Source organism: Heterocephalus glaber, unplaced genomic scaffold, assembly GCF_053883595.1.
Source record: "Heterocephalus glaber isolate CG9 unplaced genomic scaffold, H.glaber_assembly_v1.0 deba00001447, whole genome shotgun sequence".
NCBI lineage: Eukaryota > Metazoa > Chordata > Mammalia > Rodentia > Bathyergidae > Heterocephalus > Heterocephalus glaber.
Genome location: NW_028258299.1, coordinates 8,002,821 through 8,030,301, shown reverse-complemented (window position 1 = coordinate 8,030,301; position 27,481 = coordinate 8,002,821). Strand labels below are relative to the sequence as shown.

The following is a 27,481-nucleotide window of genomic DNA, read 5'->3' as shown; positions in this document are numbered from 1 at the left end:
GTGGGCCCCAGGGAGGGCAGAGCCAAGGGCTCCCCAGCAGGATGGAAGGAGCTTCTGGGGAACGAAGCTTACTGTGCCGCTGCCCTCCAGTGCAGAGCACAGTGCCCATGTGGCAGGACATTTCTGGCATCTCCCACCATGGTTGGCCCTGTACCATCCCTGGTACTGCGATCTCTCTGTGGCTTGGGAAACACAAAATTCCCCGGAAGGCAGTGCTGGGACAGTCAGCATCACCCTTCTGGGAAGCTCTGGAAACAGGTGGAACCCCAGGACGGACTGGGGGGCAGATCCTGGAGCAGGGCACAGAGACCCCCTCTCAGACCAGCTGGCAGAGGACACTGGTACAGGGTGGCCGGCCAGTGCGCAGCTGTGTGACCCTGGGGTGCTAGAGGTCACAGCTTCTCCGGATTGAATTACTAGGAGCTCCTTGGCACCCTCCCCTCTGCCCGCGCTTCCCTGGGGGTTTGAAGACACTCCTAAAAGGAATAACAGAAAAAGTTTCTGCAAATCAACTTACCCTGCATGTGGAAGCCAGACAATCTGCCCAAGCATTGAGTGGCAGGGAGGAAATACTTCTCAGGGTCCTGAGCATAGAGGCCAGGTCCCTAAGGTCACTGCCCAGTCAGCCCTCTGCACCTTTCTCTGCAGCTCCCACTCCACGGTGCATGCAGCTGATCCCTTGTAGGACCACACATCGGGCTCATGCCCTGGGGACTCTGCACATCATGTTGTCCCCTGCACCAGAACTTAGTCTCTGTCTCTTCCTTAGATGTCACCTGCCATCTGTATCCCCCCTGAGCACAATGGCCCTGCTGGTTGCTTATTTCATTCATCAGTATAGCCATTCATCAGTATTATTGTTATTTATAATGGCTTTATTAAGCTTTCATTCATGTAGCTCCCAGTTCACACATTAAAGCGTGCAGTCCCATGGCATGCAGTATATTATTGAGCTGGGCAGCCAGCACTACCATTCTCATTGGCCCAGAAGGAAATTCTATAGCCACTAGCGGTCTCTCTGCCTTTTTCCTCAACTCTTTCAGCTCAGGGAACCACCAGCTACTTTCAGTCTGAGGATCTGCCTGCTCTTTTGGTAACAATGCAGTCACACAGCGATGGCTTCTCCCACTCAGCATAATGTCAAGACTCCTCTGTGTCCAAACCTCACTCCTTTTGAATCACCATCCTCCGTTCATCACTCTTGGTGGATATTTGGAACCAGTATTCTTTAAGTGCTTGCTTCGTCTGCTGGCTGTCTCTCCTTCTGGACCAAACACTTCCTGAGGGCAGGGGTTGTGAACATTGTCTGAAGGAGGACAGCAGATCTGTCTCCAGGGGCAGCTGGCATGCAAGCTCTGCCTTCTTCCTGGGCCACCCTGTTCTCCTGTCCCCCTTCCCACATGCGCGCCAATGGAACAGTAAAACCAACATCAGCATGTGAACTAAACATTTGAGACTCTACACCAGCACTTGCTCAGCCACAGCACCCTGGGTCTTTGGAGAGGGCCATTCTTTGGCAGGGTGTCCTGGGCACTGTGTGGTGTGTGGCAGTGTCCTCGGTCTTCACTCACCAGTTGCTTTTCCCAGTGTGACAACTAAAAAAGTTTCCAGACGTTGCCATATGTCCCCAAGGGTGTTAATCCCCCCAGCAGAACCACTGTCTACACACAGTTTCTCATTTCTTTGTAACAACCCAGAGCCTGGGAGTTGGCATTACTGATGCAGAGTAGCCAAGGAAGCTGAGCCCTGGAGAGATTTCGTGGTCTGTCCACAGGAGCCTGGTGGCAGTACTGGGTTATGGGACTTCCGCCCCAGGCCTGGGGCCTCTGTGCCTTCTAAAGAGAACCTAGGAATCCAGGAGACCTCACAGGGCTCAGGCCTTCGTGTTGGGTTTCTCTGCCTTTGGATTTGGTTGGAAAACTCCCCCTTGCTTTCCTCTGGATGAGTTACCCAAGTTCTGCAGAATTTTCCAGGGCACCCCCCCATCAAATCCTTATCATTCCTTTCATTTTTCAATGCTCACAAGACAAAGGAAATAAGCCCTTGGAGGAAGACACAAGCTGTGTTTGTTCCTTGGGGCCACTGCTGCGATGTAACTGGATCCCGCTTGCCTGGGAAGGTCACATGGTTGTGGGCACGTGAACTTCTACAGCCCTGGCATGCTGAGTATAAGACCAGGCTAACCCACCCCAGTTGCCCGATGGAGTCCTCGTGGCTGGGGTGGATGGGCGGGCGGGGTTCCAGCCCAACCCACCCTCCTCAGCCGTGCCCAGCTGAACTCGCTTCCGGTCCACACTGGCTGGGGAGCTGAGAGAAGCCAATCTGGCCAGTGCAGCACAAAGAGAATGACGTTTGGAGCCAGTCACATCCGGCTGAGATTCCCAGTCCTGACTCCATGGGAACTTGAGCTTAACCTTAACCTGGACTTAGCCTCCCTGGGCCTCAGTTTCCTCATCTGTAGGATGTGACCGAGAGTTCTTCTCTCTATACAGAGTTGCTTGTGAAAATCGGGGGTGTAATACACATAATAAATTAATGTATGTGTGCTTGGTACCAATAAATACCAAGTCATAAATTTATATTTGTTATAATAAAATCAGAAATCACTCTGTCCTTGCTAAGTTATATGCATTTAGTGCTGAAAATCTCCCAACATTTTATGGGAAGCAGAGCCAGAGACAGATATAGGAGCCTTCCCAGGGCCCTGTTCACAGCTGGTAACTGGTAGAGCTGGGATTTGAACCTTAGAGTCCAGTGGCACAACCCCGGGCTTTAATGCCTGGGTTTGTGGCTTCTGAGGTCTGCTATATAAAGAGAATGGATTCAATTCTTGCCACAATTCATCAACATTGTAGCCAGCTCCCGCCAGGCCTTTTCCCGGTGGCTTCGTGTCAATGTCGCTGCTGGGTTCCACCACCCCTGGTGGATCAAGGTGGTCGATGTCAGGTGGACTCTGGAGGCCTCTCTGTGATGAAACAAGCATCTTGTTCAAGAGCCAGGAGCTTGCTGGGGTCAGCCTTACCTCCTAGCTGTGGCCCTGGGAGGAGCAGTCTCTGGCCTCAGACTCCTGGGGCTGGACACAAAGCCAGTGCCTTTGGGCAGACTGCTCTCCCTTCCCGATTCCCAGAGTCCCTAAAATATGCCAGCACTCTGCCTGGTGTGTCAAGGAAGCTGCATTTGCAGAATGCCCACTCCGAGTGGAAGTTTGCCAGCCCAAACCCAGCTGCCCATATCCCCAGCCTGGAGCCAGGGGCAGCTCCCCCAGGCAAAGGGCACAAAGGCTTGGGTTTCTTTGTCCCAGGCCTCAGCAGCAGACACCGCCTCTCTCTGCAGCAGGATAGAGGGAACCCAAACCAGACCCGAGAACTAGGCAGACACTAGAGAGGCAGCCAGACCACAGCCTCCAAGTCTGGCCACAGGGCGGCTGGTGAGGCACAGAGGCCGTGGAAGCTGCAGTTGCCACTGGACTCGGGGAACCTCGCTGGTGGCCTCAGATACTCTTTCCTGCCACCACCCTATGGAGGTGAATCCACTTGTCTGCTCTGCTTGTCCAAGGCTGGGAGTGTTGCATTCACAGGCACACTCAGCAGCCAGGGCAGGGGCAGCAAAGATGGGGCCAGCCTGTCCAGCCCTGTCCCTTCCATGTTCCTCAGAAACACTCCTAGCCTCAGACCAGAGTTGGCCCCCAGCCCTGGGCGATCACTGCTCCTACTCACAGTCAGTCTTGCTTGGCCCAGAGGGGGAAGTTTATTGACTCACACTGCAAAGCCCAGTGGTAACTTGTCTCAGGTATAACTGGATCCATGGTACAACGCAGATCTCCATCCCCTGGCCAGGAGTTTTCTCTTTCTCCGCCCTTCATTTGCACATCTTCGGTGCTGCCTTCCTTCTGACATCTTGCTCTTTAGGAGGCAAGCAGGCTGCCAAAGACAGAATCTCTGGTCACCCAGAGCTAGTTCTGATTGGTGAAAGCTGGCTTGGGTGAATCAAGTGTCGAAGAGCAACAGAGTGAGGGACACTCCTGGGGGCAGTGCTATTTTAGACCAACGAGAAACTTGTTATTTCCAATCTTTCATTTGAATCTGGAGCTGTTCACAGGGCCAATCAGAAGATGCTCTTTTCAATCCTTCATTTGCATATTGGAACAACCAATCAAAAGACACTATTTCTGGCCCTTCATTTACATATAACAGAAAGCCAAATGAATTTTTTTAATAACAGCTTACACATGGTGTGAAGCCCAGTGGTGTTTGATAGGATGATTTTCCCAATGTCTTATTTGCATGAAAGAGAGGGGACCCAGGAACTTTGAATAAAAAGACCCCTTTCCCTTATCCTTGGGGCCACCTTGAGCCTTTTCACCAGCTGGCTGTCACTCTGCAGAGCAAATTTCTTTCTTGCCTTCAATAATCACTGCCTTTTCTATGTATCTTGCCCAGTTCTTCACTTGGGACACTAAGAACCTAGGAAAAGCCCCACGGGCCCCTCCATCTGGTAACTTGCCCACATACAAACCAATCACAGTGGCCAGAGGAACCAGAGCTTTGATGGCCAAGCCTGGACTGTCACTGCAGCAGGGAGGGAATCCTCCTGATTAACCTACAGACCAAGAGCTGGGGGGGGGGGGAGAATCAGACCAAAGGGGCCCCCAGAAGTCCAGTGGGGCACCCTTGACAGAGAAGGGTGAAGGGATGCTGGGTGGCAGACACAGCTGCCACCAGAATGACCCTGAGTGGACCCCCTGCCTTGCCACTGGGCTTTCTGAGCGACAGTTGGCCAGTGCCCTGACAGGCAGTGTGAGCTCCCAGGACTTGTCCTCTGCTGACGGACACTTGGCTAGGGTGCTGACAGGCAATGGCAGCCCTGCTCCTGACCACTCGCCCCTCCTGACTGGCAGTCACCAGGCACCCTGGTGGGCAGTTGGCAGCATGGCGCTTGGCAGTGACCCGTCCTCTCTGGCAGTCCATCATGGCCTGCCCTGAGGCGGCGGGGGGGTGGGGGGGACGACACACGTGCCAGGCTGCCACCATCTGGCCCTGCCTCTGTCCCTCCTGGAAGGAATGCAAGTAGCCTGCCCACCTCTCCCCAGCTGTGGAGAGAAAGTGGTGGCCCAGGAGGCCAAGCTGGTCCTAAAAGCCTTTTGTCTTTGTGTGGTGTCAGGAAACCCTGCTCAGCAGGAGCCTGAGGCCTTCTGGACCCTGCAGTGTCCTCTAGGAGCCAGAGACCAGGGGCACTGGGGTAGAGGAATTCAGGAACTATTAGCATGGGTGCCTGGTTTGCTGGGCTCATTTGGTGTCACTGACATAGATAGGCAGGGATTTGTCCCCACCGAGTCTTCTGTCCTTGAGGGGGAGGTACCACCTCCTGAAATGCTAGCCAGAGGGCTGAGGACCAGGCGGGGTTCCCAGGGTTCCCAGAGAGGGCAGAACAGCTGGAGTGAGGGCTGGGCCATGGGGAGCCCTGAACACCAAGTCTTAGGGGTCAGTGGTCCCCGGGAGGGAGGCAAGAGGTCTTAGGGCCAACCTGAGCCATCATCAGAAGCACACATTAGAAAATTAATTCCTGATTTAGAGACTGATGGCCAGAAAATGTTTAGTATCCAGGTAGAAGCAGGTGGCCAGGAACAGGGGGCGGCAGGGCTGAGAGGTGGCCCAAGGGACAGGCCCCGAGGGCAGCACAGGGCCGTGAGGAAAGCAGGTCAAAGCAAGGCAGCTCCTAAGGAAAGAAGGGGGGTCCCCACAGCTGGTGGCTGAGGGTGGGGTGTGGGCCCAAGGTCAGGGCCAGAGCAGGGGGAGTGGCGGGTCGTCTACCCACCTCGGGGACTGGGCAGGAGGCCGGGGTCTGTGTGCACCTTGAAGGGAGCTGCAAGCCTGGCCTTGGGCAGCGCAGCTGAGGCTGAGCCCACTGGTGCCTCTCTGTGGTGCTGTGACGCTGCAACACATCCGGGTTCCCGCCCCTCGGCCCTCTTTGTGTCTCCTGGACAGCAGGCCCTGGGGCCACAGCTGCAAGAAGCAGAGCTCGAGATTCAGAGACTCAGCTCAGAAGAGCAGAGCGAGTTTGCCTGTCCCAAACCCCACAGCCGCTGAGAGGGCCCCCGCTGTGCCCCCCCTCCCTTCTGTGCCCTGGCTCTCCTCACCACCTGCTCCCACCCCCTGGTTGCACCACCAGCCGCCCTCTGTCTTCCCTTCCGTCTTCCAGGGCTCCCACCACCCCACGCCCTCCACGAAGGCCTCTGCCTCACCTGGACTTCAGGATAATCTCTGAGGCGGTGTCCTGCCCTCCGAGGCCCCACTACACAGCCAGGAACTCTTCCCAGATCACAGACCTGAACGTGCCACACCCAGCTTAGAGCCTGCAGTGGCTCTCTGCTGCCTGCAGAATAAAATTTAGTACTCCTCACCAGGGCCTGGGCAGCTCCTTCTGGCCTGGTCCAGCCAATGAAGGCTCCAGAGATTTTGCTGAATGATTCTCCGGAATGGAAGAAACAACCATCTCCCTGGACAAGTATGAAAAGAAACCTTTTATTCTCATCAGCAAATGGAGAGATGGAGTCCTTCCTTCAAAAAGAAGAATGGGAGCCTGCAGGGGTAGCCTCAAAATGTCTATTGCCCTGTCATCCGTGTGTGCTGGGAAAACCAGAAGCCATGCACATTTCTATCAACTGTAGTATGGATCGATTATGGTAAACATGCATACACTGAAACACTATACAGCACTGAAAATGAAGGGATTTTTCCCCCCCTTGTGCAACAACATGGAGAAATCTTCAAACACTACACTGAGCAAAGGAGCCAGGCACAAAAAGGCACAATAGCTCTGTGGAGAGAGAGGTAACCCTAGTGATTATCTTTGGGGCCGATGTGGCTGGGGACAGGGAGGGAATCTTTCTTTTGTTTTGTTTTTGGATACGAAGGATTGAACCTAGGGCCTTTATACTAAGCAACATGCCCAGCCCTTATTATTCTTTTTATTTTGAGACAGAGTTTCTTAAAGTCACCCTGTTCCCTAGGCTGGACTCAAACTTTCAGTCTCCTGCTTCAGTCCCCAGAGTTCTGGGATTATAGGAGTGTGCACCAGTCTTTAGAGGCTGGAAACATTCAGTGCTGGAATCCTGGGTGCTACACAGGCGTCTACACATGCGACACTGACTACACTGTGCCCTTGGGCCTGTCTGTCTGTCCTACCTCACTGCAAAAGGAAGCAAGGGAAACAACCGTGTCCATCCGAAGGAGGACTATTGTGCAGCTGTGAGCACGAACACTTGAAGGCCTCTGACCTAGGACTGCCACAGGCTGCGTTGCTAGCCGAAAAGAGCAGAGGGATACACACGCCAGGTCCCTGTCATTGTCAAAACAAGCCATTCCCAGTCTACACAGGAGCCCAAGTGCCCCTTGTTTTTGTGAATTTTAAAATTTGGAGACAGTAGAGGAAGGTCCTGTGGAATAAGCAGGGGTGAGCGCCGGCCCAGGACAGGGTGACTCATCCTTTATGCGTCTTCGTGTTTCCCTGGTTGCTGGGGACACGTGTGACTTTTAGGGTTGCCCAAAGGGTTTCAGTGAAAGCCTAAAAAATGAGACGAGGTAAGTGAGTTCGGTCACACAGAGCGCCGGCTTCAGGGTCAAAGTGCCCTGGGTTGCCCTGTCACCAACAGCTTGGAGGCTGAAGGAGGGAGACTCAGTCCCCAGCCAGCCTCCTCCACCATGATAGGAAGTCACATGTGCCAGGGACTTGAGCAGCCTGCAGTACAGCGGTCGGTCACTGATGCCCGCGCCATCAGAAAAAGGACGACAGTGCTGAGGAGGAGTCCACAGAGCCAACCTGAGCGGTCAAGGATGGGTGGACGCCCCTGAGGCCATCCCGGGGCCAGAGGAGGAGGCCGGCCTTCCCCTGAGGCAGATGGGCCATATGTCCAGGTCCTGCCTGAGGCCGGATGACAGAGGCCTTCTGAAGGAAAGGTCACCGTCTCCAGCGCAGCTGTGTATTTGGCGAAGGCAGCGCCAGGTGGGGCTCCTTCTGAGGCCCTTGAGGCCTGGACCTCGCCGGCAGCCGGACTTTATCTCGGTTACTGAGAATGGAAGAAGGCTCAGCTCCTAAATAACCACCTGGCCGGGCAGCCGGCCTCTCTCCCGGGCCTCTTCAAGGCCAGCGTGTCCCCTGCCCAGCAGCGAGGGCGGCGGGAGGGCCAGTGGCGGCTCGGAAGCCCGGTGGGGAGGCGGGGGAGCACGGAGAGGGGTCTCAGGCCTGGGTTCAGAGCAAGGTTAGCCAAATAGTGGCTAAATTAAGCAAGGGAAACAGACAGCTCCCCTCGTGGTGAACTTTTCACCCAGCTAACCTGCTCCTCACCCACTCTCAGGTGGTGGCGGCGGCTCCCACCCCACAGCTGTCACCTCCCGAGGGATTGTCACCTCCCGAGGGATTGTCACCTGCCTCCTCCCGCAGGCCCTGCCACTGCAGCCCAGGTGGGAGTCCGAGGGCGCAGGGCCCAGGACAGGCCCAGGCCTTGCCATCACCCCACTCAGAGATGCAGGTTTGGGCCCACACAAAGGTCACACCCGGCAGAATCTGGGTCCCCGTCTCACTCCCCCACATGACGCTTCACTGGAAAGGTCACACAGGTCTGCCAAACCCCGGTCTGCACCCTTGTGAGGGACAGGGGACCCTTGTAGGAGGCCTGAATTATCCTACTTGGCATTGGCCCTGGAGGTTTGGGGTGGGTCCTTAGCATGACCCTGGCCATCTCCTCCTCCATTTGTGCCCAGCCTGAGTCACCTTGGGGTATCTTTAGGGAGCAAGAGGAGAGGCTGGAAAAGGGCATGAGGGTCGGGGGTCCCCGAGAAGGCAGGAGGATCTGCAGAAGAGCTGGAGGTCTCTGGGCCCAGCCATAGCCATCCTCCTGTAGCCATCTGGTCTACCCATGGCTGCCCAGCCTGCTGCTGCTCTGAAAAGATGTGTGACCCAAAGGCACAGCTGAGCCATACTAGGGTAAGGGGCAGGACCCAGACAGGGTATGGAGGGCACCGGAAGTGGGTGGCCTGGTGCTCATTCTCTCCACAGGCAAGTAGGGACTGAGTGTTGCAGCAGCTGAGCACTATGCCCAATCTGGGAACACAGAGTGGAGGAGCCAGCCTAGGCACCAGGGCTTATGGAGGTGGCAGAGACATCATGGAGTCGTCAGAGCAGGGCTCTGGCTGCTGTTGCCCCAAAGGCCTCTCAGGGGAGGCAGCCTTTGATCTAAGGTCTAATGAGAAGGTGGGGGGGCTCGTGGGAGGAGGGCAGAGCTGGGCAGAGTCAGAGGCACAGGGCTGGGGCTGTGTTACAGGCCACAAAGTGAGCAGGGGCCAGGAGGGGTTGTGAGCTCAGAGAGGCCCTCGGCCCTCAGATGTGTTGTGTGCCCAGGAGGCGGAGGTCAGGGTGAACCGTGGTTCTGTCACTTGACATCCCGGTGACCTGGGCACGTGACTTCAGAGTCTCAGTTTGGGCTTCTGCGTAATGGGGGCTCGATCGTGACCTCCCCAGGACCAGAGAACAGCTGGAGGAGGAGGACTTGGGACTTGGCGCAGGCAGCGTGGGAGCATTAGGCTCCTTCCTGCTGTCACAGGCATCGGAGCACAGCGACAATCCATGAGGAGATGAAGCTGCAAGCTTTGGGCCCCAACTCAGTCTAATTTCCTCCGCCCTGGGGAATCGTGCGGAGCTGGAGGGCCTGAGGTCTCAGTAGGAAGAGAGACAAGGACCATCCTGCAGCCTTTTCCCCCAGTGTCCCTGTTCCTGTGACCATGGACTCTGAGAAGTCACCCTTCTTCAGGGCGCCTGGAGCCATCTTCCCTTTAAGCATTTGCGGTCAAATAGTGTCCGGATCTTGAGCGCTTGAGTCGTGTTCCTGGATGGACCTGTGGTGCTCACCTGAGAGTCACAGGATGTGGCCAGGGAACTCGGTCCAGGATAGAGAAGGAAGGGAATGTAACTCTCCCACAAAGAGACCCCAGATTCTGGACAGTCTTCCCAAGGATCCATAAACCCTCGTTGTTCTTTTGTTTCCTAACATGAACATAGCTCTGTTTTCTGGTTAGAGTATGTAAGGCACTGTGGTCTTCAGCTGCCTGAGAGGCTGAGGCAGGAGGATCACAAGTTTGAGGCCAGCATGGGCAACATAGCAAGACTCTGTCTCAAAATAAAAAATAAAAAAGCCTAGGGGGTAGCTCAGTGGTAGGGCACTTGCCTAGCATATGGGAGGCCCTGGGTTCAATCCCCAGTGTCAAACACCGATATGATAGATGATAGATAGATAGATGACAGACAGACAGACAGACAGACATTTTCACTGTCTATCTAGCTATTTATTTGTTTTGGTTTTTTGAGACAGGATCTCACTATGTAGCCCAGGCTGGCCTCGACTTCACAGCAGTCCTCCTGCCTCAGCCTCTGAAGTGCTGGGATTATAGGTGTGCACCATCACACCCATGATGAGACTGGGTAGAGTGGCACACACCTGGAATCCCAGCACTCAGGAGGCCGAGGCAGGAGGATCGCCAGAAGTTCAAGGCCAGCCTGAAGTACATAGCGAGGCGGGTCCCCAACCAGCCCAGTGCTCCCAGCAGAGGCACAGAATGGATGAATGAAAGTAGGATGGGAAAAAGTGACCCCATGTCAAACTCACTCACGTGACCCTTCTGAGAGAGCTGAGTACTCTAACAATCGCTGTAGCCCTGCGCTCTCCTCCCCCGGGAGACAGGTTCTCTCTCTGGGACTGAGCTCGGCCAGCGGCGGGATTTCCCCCAGGGACCGTGACCTTCCTACTTTCTGTCTTTCCCACAATTCCTGGGCCAGGGGCTTCCCGGAGCACAGGGTCCATCCACGGGCTCATTGTATTCAAATGCGTATCCAGCATTATGGAAAGATGCTGTCATGACAAGGAAGAAAAATGAAAAAAAAAGAAATGCTGGGTCATCATGGTCCCCGGGGAAGCAGTACTTCCCTCGGTGCCTGCGACCTGTGACCCCGACACCCCGCTCAGCAGGCCACTCTGGACAGCAGGGCCGCAGTTGGTTTTACTTATCTTTGCAATTTAGATTTTCACGTAACGCTATAGATGTTTTCAGTATTTTCACGATACTGAAGCTTCAAACTTCTTTTGAAGATCAGTTTGATGGCTTCATACTACTTTGTGTGGTTTTTACCGTATTTTGGAAAAGCTCTTTTCCTGACAGATGTTTGGGTTGCTTCCAGGTTGGTTTTTGTCGTCATAGTTGTTTGCTTTTGCCATTGATAATAATGTACCTGTGGTTGTTTGTTTCTTTATGGTACTGGGGACTGAGCCCAGGAGGGCTTTTGCACTGAGCTACATCCCCAGCCCTTGTTTACTTTTTATTTTGTGACAGGGTCTCGATAAGTTGCTAATTACTCCAGCTGAGCTTGCACTTGTGATCCTCCTGTCTCAGCCTCCCAGAGTGCCCCCTCACCCAGCTCCCATGTCTATTTTAGCAGCTCTGGCTTTTTCCATCTTTTAAACCTTTTCTTGGGCATGAATTCCAATACAGGGCCAGAACATGAATTGCTTTATGAATTGTTTCTATGAAATGTTGTTGCATTTCTTTCTTTCCTTTTCCTTCCCTTTCCAAGTGTACGTGTGTGTGTATGTGGCTGGACGTGGAATCCAGACCTCTGCACATGCGAGGCTGGCAGTCCCCTGCTGAGCTCTACCCCCAGCCTCTGCTCCATTTCTTTTTGAAAGCCTCCTACAGCGCCCTTGGCTCACAGTGAATATGTGACTCTGTACTTGCCAGTGCTTGGTGTGGCCTTCAGAACATCTCTTTGCTAACTTAGTAAATACGAGATAGTCCTTCAGTGTTGTGTTAATCTGCATTTTGACTCTTAGCGAGAATAAACGTTTCCCAAAATAACAGCTCTGGGCGTGTGAACTTGGCAAGGTAACTAACCCCAGAGCCCGACTGGCACATAGAAACTGCAGATAAACCCATCTCCCTAGTGGGTTAGAGTGTACATTTTTTTCCAAGGCAGCTAATGATTTAATTTTTGTTTGCGTTTTTGCAAGATCTTTAGGCATATGCAGTACCAAAATCAAACATGGACTTTGGCCCCAGAGCTTGCAGTGAATTTTCAGATTTCCAGTATCTCTTAGAACTACCCTAAAGCAGTATTATGGGAGTATTTTGAATAAACAATAATAATTACATTATTTGCAGAACCCAGGCAACTCAAAAATAACCGAATTGTATCCCAGACCCAACTGTCAGGATAGCAGATCCGTAAATAGTTTTTCTGGCCTCTAACACCTGTATGCATGGATTATATCTGCAGAACCTGCTTGGCTGGAGAGATTTAACTATGGCAGGAATGTAAGAGTTTTCTTGGAACAAACTAAAGCATTATAGACTTTCACAGATAATAGAGAAAAGGTAGGAACATAGGACAGACAACAGACTTCACATTTATTGGCTGGATTGTCTTGTACTTCCATAAGTAAATGAGTTAAATCCTTTCTTTTATTTTTTTAAACTGGGGATCGAACTCAGGACCTTGCACTTTCAAGGCAGGTGCAGCGCCACTGAGCTAAATCCCAGGCAGAGATGTCAAATTCTTAATTCAGTGTCTAACACAGACCAGCATTCCGCAAATGCCAACTGCCCAACTCTAATTTCTTTAAATGTACATAATCCTTTTGTGTCCCTTATTCACATATATTAGAGCCTTGATTTTTTTTTTCTTGTTTCATTCACTGGGCTCTTCATGCCGTGTAGCGATTTTTCGTTAGCCTCCCACTTTCTAACATTTTATTTTATTCATGAAACTCACCATCTTGTAAAGTTTGTGGCTTTTGAAATCTCTTCCTCCTCCTGAGAAGTCCTGAGCTGCGTGAGAGTCACACATGTGTGCATGCGCACACACACACATGCTTGAATGCGCGTGCCTCACACCAATCCCCATCCGTTCCAGACCCAGCACCCAGGTCTGGGCAGTGACCCATTTGAGTAATGTAATTAATTTGTCCTGGGCTGGGTCGGCGTTCCCTCATGTCGTGGTTTCTGAACTGGGTTCACTGACGCACATGGAATAATTCTTCTGAGACAAAAAGAACCAGAACCTCCTCAGTCACAGCATTGCTTTTTTTTTTTTTTTTTTTGCTGGGGTTTGAACTCAGGATATTCACACTGTTCTACAGCCCCAGCCTTTTTTTATTTTGAGACAGGGTCTCACTAAGCTACCAAGTTGCCCAGGCTGGGTTTGAACTTGTGCTCCTCCTGCCTCAGCCTCCCAGAGTGCTGGGACTATATAGCTGTGCACCACCACGCCCAGCTCAGAGGGACTCTTGCCTTGTACTTCATGTGGGGTCAGTTTTCTCGATTTGGTGGTGGCAATAATTGTTTTTACTTTTTTGTTGTCTTGTAGTAAATGCATTCTTCAAATACCCCACAAGAGCTGCATAGGTATAGACTGAGTCTGGGGATACGGAGCAAACAAGACAGATGTGTCCCTGACTGGTGCAGTCTGTGCTGGGTGCAGGGAGGTGCATGCCCGCCATAGGTGTCCAGGCCACGAGGACTTCCCTCGCATGTGCCACACTGTCTGATGGGCACACATGTGAGCCCCCAGGGTTCCCCACCGGTCACAGACATGTGAGCCTGGCACTCACATGCATGACCTACTCAGCTGTTTATCTTACTGTGACCAGGGGTCCTCTGGGGCAGGTGTCAGCCAGGGACAGTGTCCTTGAGGAAGTGACGTTCAAGGACGGCACTGAAGGCTGATTTGGAGTTAACTATGCAAAGAAGGATTTTTTGAGGGGTAGTTCTGGAGATTGAAGCCAGGGTTTTCCCACTAAACTACATGCCCAGCCCTTTTTAGTTTTTATTCTGAGACAGGGTCTTGATAATTTTCCCAGGCTGAGCTCCAGCTTGTCATCTTGCTTCAGCCTCCCAAGCTCTGGGATTACAGTCACTGTGCTGGCCGGAAAAGACCTTTTGAGATACAGGGAACAGCACATACTAGGCCACTGAGAGCAGGGTCCAGGGCACTGTACTCTGGGGCAAAACTGGGTCTTGCCTAGTCTGGTGGATCAGAGTTTGGGGTTCAATCCATGCTTGGTGGCCGGATCTGCCAGTGCCCTAGCCGCTCAGGTGCCCTAGCCGCTCAGGTCCCCTCTGGTCTGGGGAGCCCAGGGCAGACGCCCGTGGAGCCCCACCGAGGTACTGCTACTTTCTCTGACCCAGGCCGGGCCTGGCCTCCTGCCCTGCGGGAGTTCACGGGGAGGTGAAGCCTCCCTCCCCTCCCATCCCCGGAGGCCTGGCCCCAGAAGGCTCTTGGAGCCGGAGCCAAGGAGCCATTTGTCCTACTTTGTGTGACCCCTGCCCAGCTGTGGGGACCAAACAGCAGGGTTTCCATGACCAGCTGGTCCCTGGTGTGGGACCCCAGACCTAAAGGCTCCATGGAGCTGGAGCTGGCTGCTTTTCCCTGGGGCCCCCTGCTTCCTGTGAGGTGCAGGGAATGGTCCAAGTTCAAGTTCACTCCAAGGCACAGGGGGAGCCAGGAGAATGGCCGCCGGTATGAGCCACGGGGGCTCTTTGCCTGTGGGGCTGCTGGGCTGTCCGGCTCCCACAGACCTGGAGGGAGATTCCAGCTCATAACCCAGTGCTCTGGCAAGGGCCATGGGGATTCAGGCTCAGCTGCCTGCCGGGATCCCTGCTTTGTTTCTATTCTCTGTGGAATCTGGGAAGATTCATCCCTCTGAGCCTCAGTTTCTCCATATGTCAAATGGGGTCCCCCCAAAGCTCCAGGGCATGGCACCAGTGCTGTGGCATCTGGTGACAGCTCCTGGTGCTGAGCAGTGGGGCTTGGCCACCAGTTGCTCCTCCAAGTCAACACAGGCATGGGGTACTAGGGAGATGGGAGATGGTCAGGTAAACTGAGGCCTGGCTTGTGCAAACCTGCATTCTGATAAAGGAGCTTTTTTGTGTGTGTGGTATGGGGGATCGAACTCAGGACCTTGAGCATGTGAGGCAGGTGCAGCCACCAATCTACATCCCTGGCCCTGATAGAGGCACTTTTATCAGCGGGTCTCACTCTGTCCTCACAAGAACACGGCCATGGAGACAGAAGGAAGATAATCTCTCTCTCTCTCTCTCTCTCTCTCTCTCTCTGTACTGAGTATCGAACTCAGGGCTTCACACTGAGCTACATCCCCAGGCTGTGTTTTATTTTTGAGTCTCAACAAATTGCCCCCAGCAGGATTTATTTGTGGTCCTCCTGCCTCAGCCTCCCAGAATGCTAGGATTACAGGTGTCTGCCACTACACCCTGCTTAAAATGAACCTCTTATAGATGAGGACTCAAAGGGTCAGAAAGGTTGACAGACTCACTCAAGGGTGCACAGCAAGTCAAAGCTTGGCTGGGACCCTCCAGATTGCTGTGCTCTGCCGGGCCACTGCACAGAGAAGGCCCCGGCCCTGGGAGCCGGAGAAGTGCAGAGCTCCCGACCTCTCTGCGTGGCCCCCCAGGACCCCAGAACAGGTCCCACTGCCTGGCTCATCCCCAGCCTGTCTCTGAACCGTGGCCCAGTGCTGGGGGAGGCCAAGGAAGGGGGCGGCCCTGGGGACCCCTGGGGAGCCGAGCAGTTTAGCCAGGGGCTGCAGCCCGACTGCTTTGTTGCATGCTGACAGATTCGTGCAGCCACCACACACTTCAGCTGCCAACTCTCGGTGGTCACTCAATCCATCACCTCGGGTAGGGGCTCTGGGCCCCCCAGCTCCCGGCCACTCTGCCTGCAGTGTTGTTTTAGTCTGACTCGGGCTGTGAGATAAACGGGGCATGAACTGGCCCCCTGGCAGGGGGTCACCCCTCCTGCCCTCATTAAAGTGCCAATCAAAAAGAGGAATGGAGACTGGCCAGCAAGCGCAGCCTCCAGCCAAGGGGGCAGGATCCAGGCTCCGAGAAGCCAGCGGTGAGTCTCCCTCGCTGCGCATCTGGCTGCAACATTTCGGTTTCCCTGTGGGAGGGGCTGGGGCATCCACAGTGGCAGAGGCCCAGCTCCAGCCTCTGCACCTGGGCTCTGGCCCTGGCCAGCTGTCGGGGTATCTGAGCCTCTGCACCAGTCACTCCAGAAGCTCACAGCTTAAAACATCTGATTCTCTCTTTGGGATCTGCAGGTGCCAGAGCTCAGGTATGGTAATCAGCTGGGGCTCTCCAGCTCAGGCACACACACTTGGTGCCTTTTCAGGAACAGAGAGGGTGGACTCGCTGGTCCACTTGCTGGGTTGACTGAGTCTCTTTGTCCCTCTCCATAAGCCCGAGGGCCTCTCTCTGTCTATGTGGCCTCTGCACGTGGCTTCGCCCCAGGGCTGGATGATGATGTCCCAGGGACTTGGGTGGGCAGTGCTGCGATGTCTGCTGGCTTTGGCCAGACTGGCACAGAGCAGCCTCTGCCCTCCCCAGGAGCAAGTCAGGTGCCATCCCGGACTCAGTGTGAGCCTGGGTCCCTCTGGGCCAAGGGGACACCTGCTGCCACAGTGATCATGGGACCAGCTCTCCCTGCTGCTGGGCTCTCTACTGGGTGGGCACATGAGTCAGAGGCCTCTGGGTTGGGGTGGAGGTGAGGAGACTGTACACGCCATGGTTTATCCTGCAATACATATCCTCCGTGGTCTATCTGTTCTCTAACCACCCCCTGCCACGAAGGCCTTTATAACAAGGCTTTGGAGAAGAAATGATGACATGATTGTGCATTCATTTCAAATATTAGGTAGAAATGATCAGCGTTGCCATCGCTCAGGAACTCATGATACTGCCACACATGGTCCTGAGCACCTAATTGCAATTAATTCTCTCAGTGACCCAGTGGACCTAGTATGACTGTCACCCCATGTCACAGATGTATGAGGTGAGTGGACTGAGCTGTCACCACTACTTGTAGGGCTTGAGATGTTGTCCACTTGCCTGTGGGTTCTTTCCCCTTCCCCGCTCTGCTCTTCGCTCTGCCCTGGGATGCTGGTCTCCTCCATTTGTGGCAGCCACAGCCAGGGGGAACCTCCAGAATGGCAGCTGTGGGCTCCCCAGCCCTGGGTCCCAGTTCAGCTCTGCCAGTAGGAAGCAGCCTCTCCCCACTTCCCCAGGCTGAAGTTAGGCAGCAGCTGACTTTTTCTACCAAAGCCTGGCTTCCATGAGATGGTCCTTTCCAGCAGCTGTCACTGCCACCTGCCCTGGGGACGAACTCCAGCGGGTGCTTCGCCACCTCTTGTTGATGTCCTTGACCCTTGTAATCCACCCCTTTGGATCCAGTGCGAAGTCCCATGTTCTGGGCCAGGACACAGCTCCTCTGTGTCCTGCTGTGGCCCTGAGAGATGCAAGGGTCAAAGGCAGAAGCAAAGAAACCAGGAGGGAAGTGGCCGCAGTGACCGGGGCAGCAGAGCTAGTGGGTGGCTTCCTAAGCTTGAGCCAACACAATTTCCCAATGGATTGGATGCGAGGTTGGAGTAAAAGGAATTTCCAGGATGATGCCACACCTTCTGGGCTGGGAGAGCAGGCAAGGCTGAGGGAGAGGCCGCATGTGAAGGAAAAGCCATTTGGTTTGGGGTGTGGTAAGTTTGGGATGCTTTACTTCGAGCGGAGATGTTAGATAGCAATTGGAGCCCGAGTGTGTATTTCAGGGCAGAGAGCTGGCTGAGACAGCTTTTGGAAATCAGGGAGAAAAAAATCTTTGAGGCCGTGGGACTGTGGCTAACCAGCGAGGGGTCTGCTGGAGAACTCTGGGGCTCCCCGACCACTATAGGTGAAGACGGTGGGGGCTAAAGAGGCACTGAAGTGAAGGAAGTGGGAGGAAAATCAGGTGAGATGAGGTCTTCTAATGAGAACCAGAGCTTGGTCACTGATGACAGAGGACAGGGTGGTGTTATGAGGATAAAAGCTTAACTGGAAAACAACAGAGGAAAAGAGAAGAAATTTCTTGTTCTCTTCATAGTAGAGTAGCTGGTACTGGACTTATCTGCCTGTCATAAAACAATTACAAAAGTGGGGGCTATTGTGGCTTTCCTCATGATAGCCTGCCCTGCTTTCTCCATGGTGTACTTTTATCTTGCTTTTTCCTCTTTTACTTGGCCTAAGCTCACCCTGCAGAGCATTTCTCCCTCACTCTTCATTTTTTCAAATAAACTTTAGTGCTGTTAAAAAAAAAAGCAGGCAAAATTTGCAAAATAACCATGTGAGGTGCTGATGTTTAAGAAGAGAAGCACCCTAGTGCTGAGCTCTGCACTTGCCGTGGCTTTCCGCCTGGGGATGACATCCAGACTGTGGCACAGGAAGAGGAGTCCAAGCAGAAAGCTGTAGTCTCACAGGTGGAGAAAGAGTTCAGAAGATGCGGCTGCCAAGTCAGCTAGAATTTGTGGCACAGGCAACAAAAACAGGGAACCACAGAGAAATCAAGAAAGGATTCAGAAGTAAGGACTGTACCCAAGAAGTGAGGGCTTCATTCTAGACAATGGGTAAAACTGAGATAAATCTACTCTAACAAAATCTAAAATTGATCCTTAAAATGAAGATAATCTACCAGTTATTTAACTGTCTGGCAGAAAAATGAAAGGTTCAACACTCTTTAGGGGACCATATCATAATCCAGAGTAGTCTCTACAATGTTCAAGATGTCTAGCGGATAATAACACAGTCACAGACATATACAGAAATGTGACCTATAGACAAGAGAGGAAAACAGTCAATGGCAGCAATTTCCATATAATCCAGTTGTGAGGATTAGCAGATAAAGTCTTTAAAATATATTATGCTAAAGGATTTAGTGGGAAGGGTGGACAAACATGTAAACAGAAATTCATCATAGAACTGAAAACATTCTAGAACTGGAATGTACATCTCTGAAATGAAGAATTCTTGGAAGTGCTTAATATCATATCAAACATGGTAGAAGAAAGGATCTGTGAGTGCAAAGACAGGGCAATAGAAATTACCCAAGCAGAAGCATACAAAGGAAAGAGAATCAAATAAGATGCAACAAAGTATTCAGGATCCATTGAACAATATTAAGTGGGTCAATATACTTTTATTTGGGGTTACAGAATGAGAATAGGACAAGGAACATAGCAGAAGAGATAATGGCCATTTTCCAAAATGGATTAAAGATATCAACCCCCAGATTCAAGAAGTATACCATGTGCCAAACAGGACATGCACAAAAATGACATCCCTGGACCATTATGGCAAACTGCTAAAAACCACAGAGAAAGTGGACATTCTTAAAGATCAGCCAGAGGCAAAAAGGATGCATCACATTCAAAAGAACAAAAACAAGAATTCTGGAGACTTCTCCCGGGGATTTAGCTCATTGGTTTTGTCGCCAGCTGTGCAAGCGCAAGGACCTGAGTTCAATGCCCGGTACCAATAAATAAATAAATAAATAATAATAATAATAATTCTGGAGACTTCTGATCGACATGCTGGAAACCAAAAAATAAGAGAATGACATTTTTTAGTGCTGAAAGAAAAACTGCCAACGTAGAATAATTTGTCCAATGAAAATTCTTTGCAGACTACAGGTAAAATAAAAGGATAATCAGGAAAACAAAAATGGTGATATTTTTTGCCAGCATGACTTCTCTACAACAAGTACAGAAGGACATTTTTCAGGCTCAAGAGGAGTAGCCCAAGGGAATCCTAGATCTGGAGCCAGGAATAAAGAGTACCAGGAATGTGCGTACTTGCAAAAATTTATTTAAAAGACTATTTACTAGTTAAAGGAAAAATAATAACATATGATAATGTTTATTTAAAAGGTAAAAATATAATATCTGACAATATCACAAAAAGAAGATACCTTATTACTTTTCTTGCTGCTGAGACATAATACCCAACACCCACAAGTTAAGGCAGGAGGGTTTATTTAGCTCACAGTTTTTAGATGTTTAAGTCCACAAAGTCCTCCCAAGGCAGGGCAGCATGGCAGAGAGGCATGGAAGAGGAGAAACAGTCTATGGCAGGCAGGCAGGCAGGCAGAAGGCAGTGAGCAGCAGCAGCAGCCTGCCTTCCATCTGTCCCTTTATATTCCATGCAGCCTGCAAGCCTATTGAATAGTGTTACTCACACCCAGAACTGTGTGGCTTCCATTACCCACACCCAGAACTATGCTAAACCAATTTAGTTACCACACATCCTTAATTCACATTCACACACCCTAATCCAGCCACTTCCAAAAAGCCCCACCCGTGACCATGTGATACTTTGGGAAACTTCTAGATACAAGCCACAACAGAAGGAAAGGTGTATACAAGTAATTCAAGGTGGAATATGATTAGCTAAGATTGAATATTGGAATCTCTAGAGCAGACTAAACAAACACCAAAAGCCAAGAGATGTAATAATGTATCGATGTAGGTTCATTGATTGTGGTAAATGTATCATTGTTGTATGAATAGAATTTTTTTTTTTTGGTACTGGGGATCCAACTCGGGACCTTGCGCTTGCAGGGCAGGCACCGGAACCACTGGGCTAAATCCCCGGCCCTATGAATAGAATTTTTTTTAAGACTAGGTCTCATTCTGTTGCCAAAATGGCCTCAAATCCCTGGGCTCATGTGTCCCTCTGCCTCAGTCTCTCCAGTAGATGGCTAGCCCCTGCCATATGGGATGTCAACAATGGAGGAGGTCGTGCATGTGTTGGAGGCAGAGTGCACACAGGCAGTCTCTGTACTCTCTACTCAATATTGCTAAGAGCCTAGAACTACTCTGAAAAATAAAGTCTCTCTCTATATATTTTAAATCCAAGAAATAGTTGGCCATGGTGGCATATGCCTGTAATCTCAGGTATTCAGGAGTCTGAGGCTGGAGTATCACAAGTTTGAGGTCAGTCTGAGCAGAGTAGAGAAAATATGTTTCAAAATAAAAAAATTTAAAAATGGGCCATGCTGTAGCTCAGTGGGGGTGGAGAGAGAGAGAGAGAGAGAGAGAGAGAGAGAGAGAGGGAGAAAAGTAACTCTGAAACATACTTAATCCAAAATAGGAAAGAAAAGGAATGAAGAACAGATAGCACAAATAGAAGACACAGAGGAAAATGGCAGATTTAAAACCAACCACATCAGCAACTGCATTGAAATCAAGTGGGATAAGCAATCCACATAAAAATCAGGGAGTATTTTGGGTGCAAGACTCAGCTACGTGCTATTCATGAAGTGTATGGAGGCCAACCAGAAGAAAGTAAAAAATGAGGGGAGGGGGCCACACAAAGCTGAACCCCAAGAATGTAAGTGTGGCTATTAACATCAGATAAAGAATACTTAGGACAAAGACTATTAACAGAGACTAAAGAGAGACATTTCATAATGAGAACATCCATTTCTCAAAAAGAAATAAAAAATCCTAAATATGTATGGGACCAGCTTTGATACATGTAGCAAAAACCGACAGAACTAAAAGAAGAATCTAGCCGGGCATGGTGGCTCACGCCTGTATTCCTAGCACTCAGGAGGCTGAGGCAGGAGGATCACTGTGAGTTCAAGCCCAGCCTGGACTACACAGTGACATCCTGTCTCAAATAAATAAAGAAAGAAATATATTTTTTAAATTAAAAAATAAATCTAGAATGCCACCCTCATCTGTGGGGATTTTAAGACACCTCTCTGAGACACTGACAGAACAGCAGACATAACAAACCAATACAGAGAGAGATGGTTTGAAAGGAAGATGCCAAGTGTGGTGGTGCAGGCCTATAATCCCAGCACTCTGGGAGGCTGAGGCAGGCGGATTACAAATTCAAGCCCAGCCCAGACAACTTAGTGACTTAGTGTGACCCCGTCTCAAAATAAAGAATAAAAAAGGGCTGGGGATGTTGCTCAGTGTGAAGGACCTGGGTTTAATCCCAAGTACCACCAAGAAAAAAAAGAGGCAGAATATAAGAAGAGGAGGTGGACAGGAGCCTCTGTCCTTTGGGAAATTTTACTTTAAAGAGGACAGAGCCCTGAGCAGTGTCTGGGTGCGGTGAGCGTCAAGGCTGAGGAAGGTGAGAACAGCAAGGCAGTTTGTGTGCTGCTGGGCATGCCCAGAGAGCAAAAGGAGCTTGCCGTGAGGGACAGTGAGTGGACAGCCGCAGGACAGTGTCCTTGAGTGGGCAAGGGAACACCAGCCGGATGGGGAGGCAGCAGATGAGGTTGGAGCAGGGGATCATTTCCCAGGGTGGTGTCGGCCTGAGCCAGGGCCCCTGCTTTGGGGCCAGGCCTCCTGAGAATGGGCGGGGACAATTTGGGCAGCATTCTCACAATCTCTGGGACTCTGTGTGCTCCTGTTTCTCTCTGGCTTTTTCCCAAGTAACTGAAGTGGCTCATGGGAAGCCGCCCCACCATAAGTGATTGGGCCAAAAGTGTTGCTGTATGAACATTCCCATATAGAGATTTTAACATTCAGGGATGTGTTTCAGCCTTTCAAAATAACAGGAAGTTTTTAAAATGTTAAAGCAAATTGGTTTACAGAAAAGGAAATGGTTCTTGTTTTAGTCCATTTTTCATTACTGTAACAACATACCTGAAGCAGGGGACTTATGAAGTAAAGAGGTTTATGGAACACATTCTGGAGGCTGAGAGTCCGAGATCAGGTGCCACACGGGTGAGGCGTCAGGGCAGAGGGCTTCGTGAAAGGGGCATGAGGGGAAGAGAGAGATCATCTCACCAGACAGGAAGCTGGGTGGGACAGCTCAGGGTCAGGCTCTGGCTTCCATAGCAACTCACTCTGAAGAACTAAATCCGGGTTTCCTTGAGGACTATGCCAACCCCTTCTGAGGACATGTGTCGAGGGATCTAAGGACTTCACATTAGGCCCTAGCACCTTTGTGTGTGTGTATGTGTGTGTGTGTGTAGTACTGAGGGTTGAACCCAGAGCCTTTGCACTGAGGCCTCTTTAAAAACCATTTCTATTCTGAGACAGGGTCTCGCTCAGTTGTCCTGGGTAGATTGGAACTCATGATCCTCAGGGCTCAGCCTCTCAGAGGGCTGGGGTGACAGGTCTGTGCTTCTAAAGCATCCCAGTTCCCCACTGTCACCCTGAAGTCCAAGCCCTCAAAGCACGAACCCCTGGGAGACAAACACACTGAAACCACAGGAGTCTTAACCATCATTTCCCATAACAGAAGCGCACACCCGCGTAGATACTCATTTTCCCCAAATTAGCAAAGAATAAAACATTGTTGAAACATGTTCTCAGGAAGGGTGTGAGGACACGCTTGGGCCAACGTTTCCGGTGGCGAGCAACACTGACGAGACTGCCACACAAGGTAACTGGACAATATTTACCAACATTACAAATGCAGGGAGGATTGAGCAATACTTTTTCTAGGACTTTAATGGATAGGTTGCCAAATCAGGCCTGGGTAACGTGACTCATCGCAGCTTTGTTTGTGACAGCAAGAGGCCTGGAGTTGACCTAAGTGACTGCTGGTAGGCAATGGTAAAATAAATAAGGTTTATCCGTGCAATGGAAACCGTGCGCAAGCCAGGAAAGTTAGGAAACAATTTATGTGTTGATATGGAATGATTTCCAAAGAATATTGTTAAGTGAAAAGAGCAAGGAAGCAGTAAGCTAAAATTCAAGTAAAAGAAAGGGGAGAATATACAGATGTACATGTATTTGCCTACCTAGATATAAAGTGCCTGTGTGTGGGTCTATGTGAATGTGTGATTCTACGTGTCTATCTGCCTGTCCTGTGTATGTGTGTGTATGTTTGTCTGCGCCTTTGTGTACCCATCTGTGTGTGTGTGTGTGTGTGCACACACGCACGTGCTTGGTTGTGTATCTCTGGAAAAATGCACAAGAAGCCAGGGAGGGGACCTTGGTAACAGGAGTGGGCAGGAGGAAAAAGATAAACTATAAATAAAAACAAACACAGAAGCCAGGAGACAGCATTTAACAAACGACATTCAATGTAATCTACTTCCACTCCCTTTTATCTCCTAGCTACAAGTTTCCCGAGCTCCACGTAGAAAATCCAAAGGGCTTTCAGCCTGACCTTTTGATCACTCAGTAGGCAGAGGAGCCAAGAGGTGAGCTGGGGCCAAGCCTGCCAGTCCCCTTCGCTAAGTACTTATTTTGTGCTTACTTACGATGGCACTAACACTGCTGGGGGAGACTCTGTAGACAGTGGGTCCCATTCCTGTTTGCCTTCAGTTGACATTTTAAAATACGATGATCAATTGAGTCAAAGCACTAAGAGCTGCCAACGTCCTACCGTCATTTGTGAGAATGCTCTCGGTGTGATCACCAGATTAGCTTAGGCTCAGTCACCATGTGAGCTGGTAAAGAGTGGATAGGCTGTCCCCATTCCTCCTAATACCTCTGCTGTTCTGCACATAATTGATGTTACCCGCTGTCAGCTGTCTCGAGTTCATATCCACTGATGCCTGTGCCAAGGTGGCTGGGACCGACCGGCCAAGGGCACCCTCTGCTCAGTCAGGCTCCAGCCTCCTGCGCCTGCACCTCCCCAGCCTGCTCTGAGCTGCGCGGCCACGTGCACATTGCCTGCCTGGTGCCCGGGACTTTAAACACCCTGGGCAGCTGGCCAGGACCTTGGTTCTGTTTGCAGAATTGCCTAATCTCATCTTGGTGTTTTGCAAACAGAGCCAGGCTGCTGGAGCCCAGACAAGTGACAAACACATGGCCCTCTGGCCTCCTGCGACCCTCCCTGCCCCAGGTCTCCAGGGCCCTGAGGAAGCACCAAGAGAAGCCCCTAAATGTCATGGCCATGGAGACTTAACTAATTCTCCCTAAGGCACACAGGAGTCCTTGAGAGAGGAAGGGACAGGGCCAATGTGTCACTGCTGACGGGACTGCCCATGAGCAGCCCCACTTCCTCTCCCCAAGCTACTGCCTCCTGGCCACATTGAGCCCACAGGCCCAGTGTCCTCCAGTCTCTTCTCTGTCTCCACCCCTTGTTCTCCAGAACTCGTTCCCTGTTCCCACAGACACCCCACCCAGTCTCATCCTGACCCGCCCACCTGAGCTCCACCCTGATATCGATCTGCCCCTGGCCCTTGAGCAGAAGGTGTGACTGCACAGCAGCCTTTAGGGAGAAGCTGGGGGCCCGGGAGGGCGCGGGCGGAGGGCACCTCCCTCAGCGTCTGACCAAACACTGCAGTTGCTGTTTGGCTCCGTCCAGCCCTGGGAAGGTTGTCTGTGCTCTCTCACACCAGCTCCACCCAGCCCTCCGAGACTCGAGGACAGGCTGTGAGACCCGGGCCACGTGGGGAAGTCACGTCACGTGGGCCACAGTGTTGGCCACAGCTGGCTTTTCTCAGCCAGGGCAGGGAACAGGGGCTGAGCTGGCCCATGAGGACAAAGGTGGGCTCCTCAGCCCTAGAGCAGGGGGAGGCTCTGGAAACAGGGTCTTCATGTCAAGTCCCCTGCAGGCGCCGTGTCCCGCAAGGCCCGGACCCAGATGTGTCCAAAAGTGTGTTTAGGGTTTCTGGGGGACAGTGACACTGGCTCCAGGATGGCAGCCGCCAGCTCCGGGGCTCTAACACTGGCCAAGCCCGACCAGCTTTGAAGGCTGAGTAGAAAGGACAGAGAGTTGTCTCAGCAGTGATCACTCAGCGATTACACATTGGATGATGCTGATACTGAATTCGATGTACTATTAAAAGGAATTTCAGCTGGGCACGGTGGCATACACATATAATCCCAGCACTCGGGGAGGCTGAGGCAGGACAGTCACAAGTTCCAGCCCAGCCTGAGCAACGAAGCAACTGAGTGAGACCCTGTCTCAAATAAAAAATACAAAGGGCTGGGAATGTAGCTCAGTGCAAAGGCCGAGAGTTCCCTTCCCAACACTGCAAATTATATATGTATAGCAATTAATTAATTAATTTTCCATTTCGTTTCCCCATTTTTAAAATCCGACTTCAACATTTCAAATCCCCCACCTGACTTGCATCGCACATCTATGAGACAGCTGCTCTGCTTGGACACCGTAAGAGCCGTGTTGCTCTGCTTCCAGGGAAGAGTTGTCCAAAGGGGAAGCTTTGGGATGAGCTTGGAGCTCAAAGGTGACCTGCAACCACTCCGTTTTGCAGTTTGTCTTTGCCTCAAGGCTGCAGGAAACATGCAGGCCAAGGCAACGTGTCCAGTGTGGCCTCGCTTTCTTTTGCATGTGGCCAACTCCTATTCCCTCCATGGCTTTGCTGACTCTGGGCCACCCCAGGCCTTTTGCTGCAAACTCTCAAAAGGCACAAAGAGCCGATGACCTTGGTGACGCAGACCTGTAACCCCGTAACTCTGGAAGGCTGAGGCAGGAGGATTGTAAGCTCTAGCCCAGCCCATGTAACTTGGTGACTTTGGAAGACCTTGCCTCAAAATAAAAACAAAAAAGGGCTGAGAGTGTACAGCAGTGTGAAGGTCTTGGCTTCAATCCCCAGGACTGCCAAAAAGAAAAAAGAAAAGGGAAAAAGCCAATGACTATGCAAAGACATCCACCCTGGCCACCTGCACCCTGTAGCTCCCTTGTCCACCCATGCCAAGGAGGTGAGTGGCCTTCAGTACTTTACCTCCCACCCCTCCCTCAGCGGGGCAAGGCAAAGCTCCCAGACACACATGTCTCTCGTTCCATCATGGACTTCGTGGTTCTACCTCCTCCCAAGACTCCAGGGGCCTCGTGGGCTGACAGAACCTCGAAGCTATGGACATGCTGGTTCATGCATCAAAATACACGGCTGAGCCTCTGAAGCACGTGGTTTTTGCCTCTAGGATGCCATTTCCTTCTTCCCCGATCTCTCCCTCTCCTCTAGACAAGTATCCTCAGCTCCCTGCTGTTTTAAAAACACCTAAAGGGAAAAAACCAAAACCTCCTTCCTTCTCCTGTCAGGTTTCAAAGACACGCGGACACTCCCACCTTCACCTTTGGGTCAGATTTCCACCCCAGGCCTGGCTTCCGGCCCACCACCCCCAGAGCAGCTGGGCAGAAGGTCACCAATGTGATGCCGAGTTTCCAAATCCACTGGCTGCTCTTCTGTCTTGCTCCACCGACACAAGGGCAGAGCTGGCACCCCTGTCAGGCTCCCTGGTTGCTCTTTCATCTGCCTTTTCCCCAAGACAGCCCCAAGTGCTCCTCGGCCTCCCCGGGCTCCTCGGCCTCTTAGAGGTCTTAGGTCCATCTGTGAACTCCTCTGGCCACTGTCTGGGTGCTGTAGGGCCCCAAGTTCTGTGTGTCCCTGTGGACCTCTCCTCTGTACCTTCCCTGTCCTCCCTCTGACCAAGCAGTCAGGCCCTTCTGTCGAAGGTGACCTCAATGAGTAAACAACCTTCTGAACAGGCTTACCCAAAGCCTCGTGGCTCCTCCATGTCCCCAGGACCTGGCCTCTCTTCAGTTTGCAGGCTGGCCTGTCTCTGGTTTGCTTCGCTCTGGCACTGCCCTCCCTACACACCGGCTCCTGGCAGCTCCAGGCTTATTACTTCCGGTTCAAGGCCAGCAGAAAGAAAGCCTGTCTTCCGGACTTCTGA

At 51.7% G+C, this 27,481-nt stretch overlaps 1 long non-coding RNA gene across 3 annotated transcripts; it reads right to left on the bottom strand.

The window, feature by feature from the left end:
* Positions 1 to 854: 854 nt before the first annotated feature.
* LOC106007684 (uncharacterized) lies at positions 855 to 27,481 on the bottom strand. 3 transcript variants are annotated; one of them, XR_001182304.3, is made up of 5 exons: positions 27,300 to 27,481; positions 6,242 to 6,372; positions 5,815 to 6,002; positions 3,760 to 3,920; positions 855 to 2,965 (listed from the first exon to the last, which is right to left on the bottom strand). It is a non-coding gene; the product is annotated as an uncharacterized LOC106007684 (long non-coding RNA). The 3 variants fall into 3 exon arrangements; XR_001182303.3 differs by lacking the exon at positions 6,242 to 6,372 and adding an exon at positions 6,401 to 6,496 and having other exon boundaries at positions 27,300 to 27,475; XR_001182302.3 differs by having other exon boundaries at positions 6,242 to 6,496; positions 27,300 to 27,412.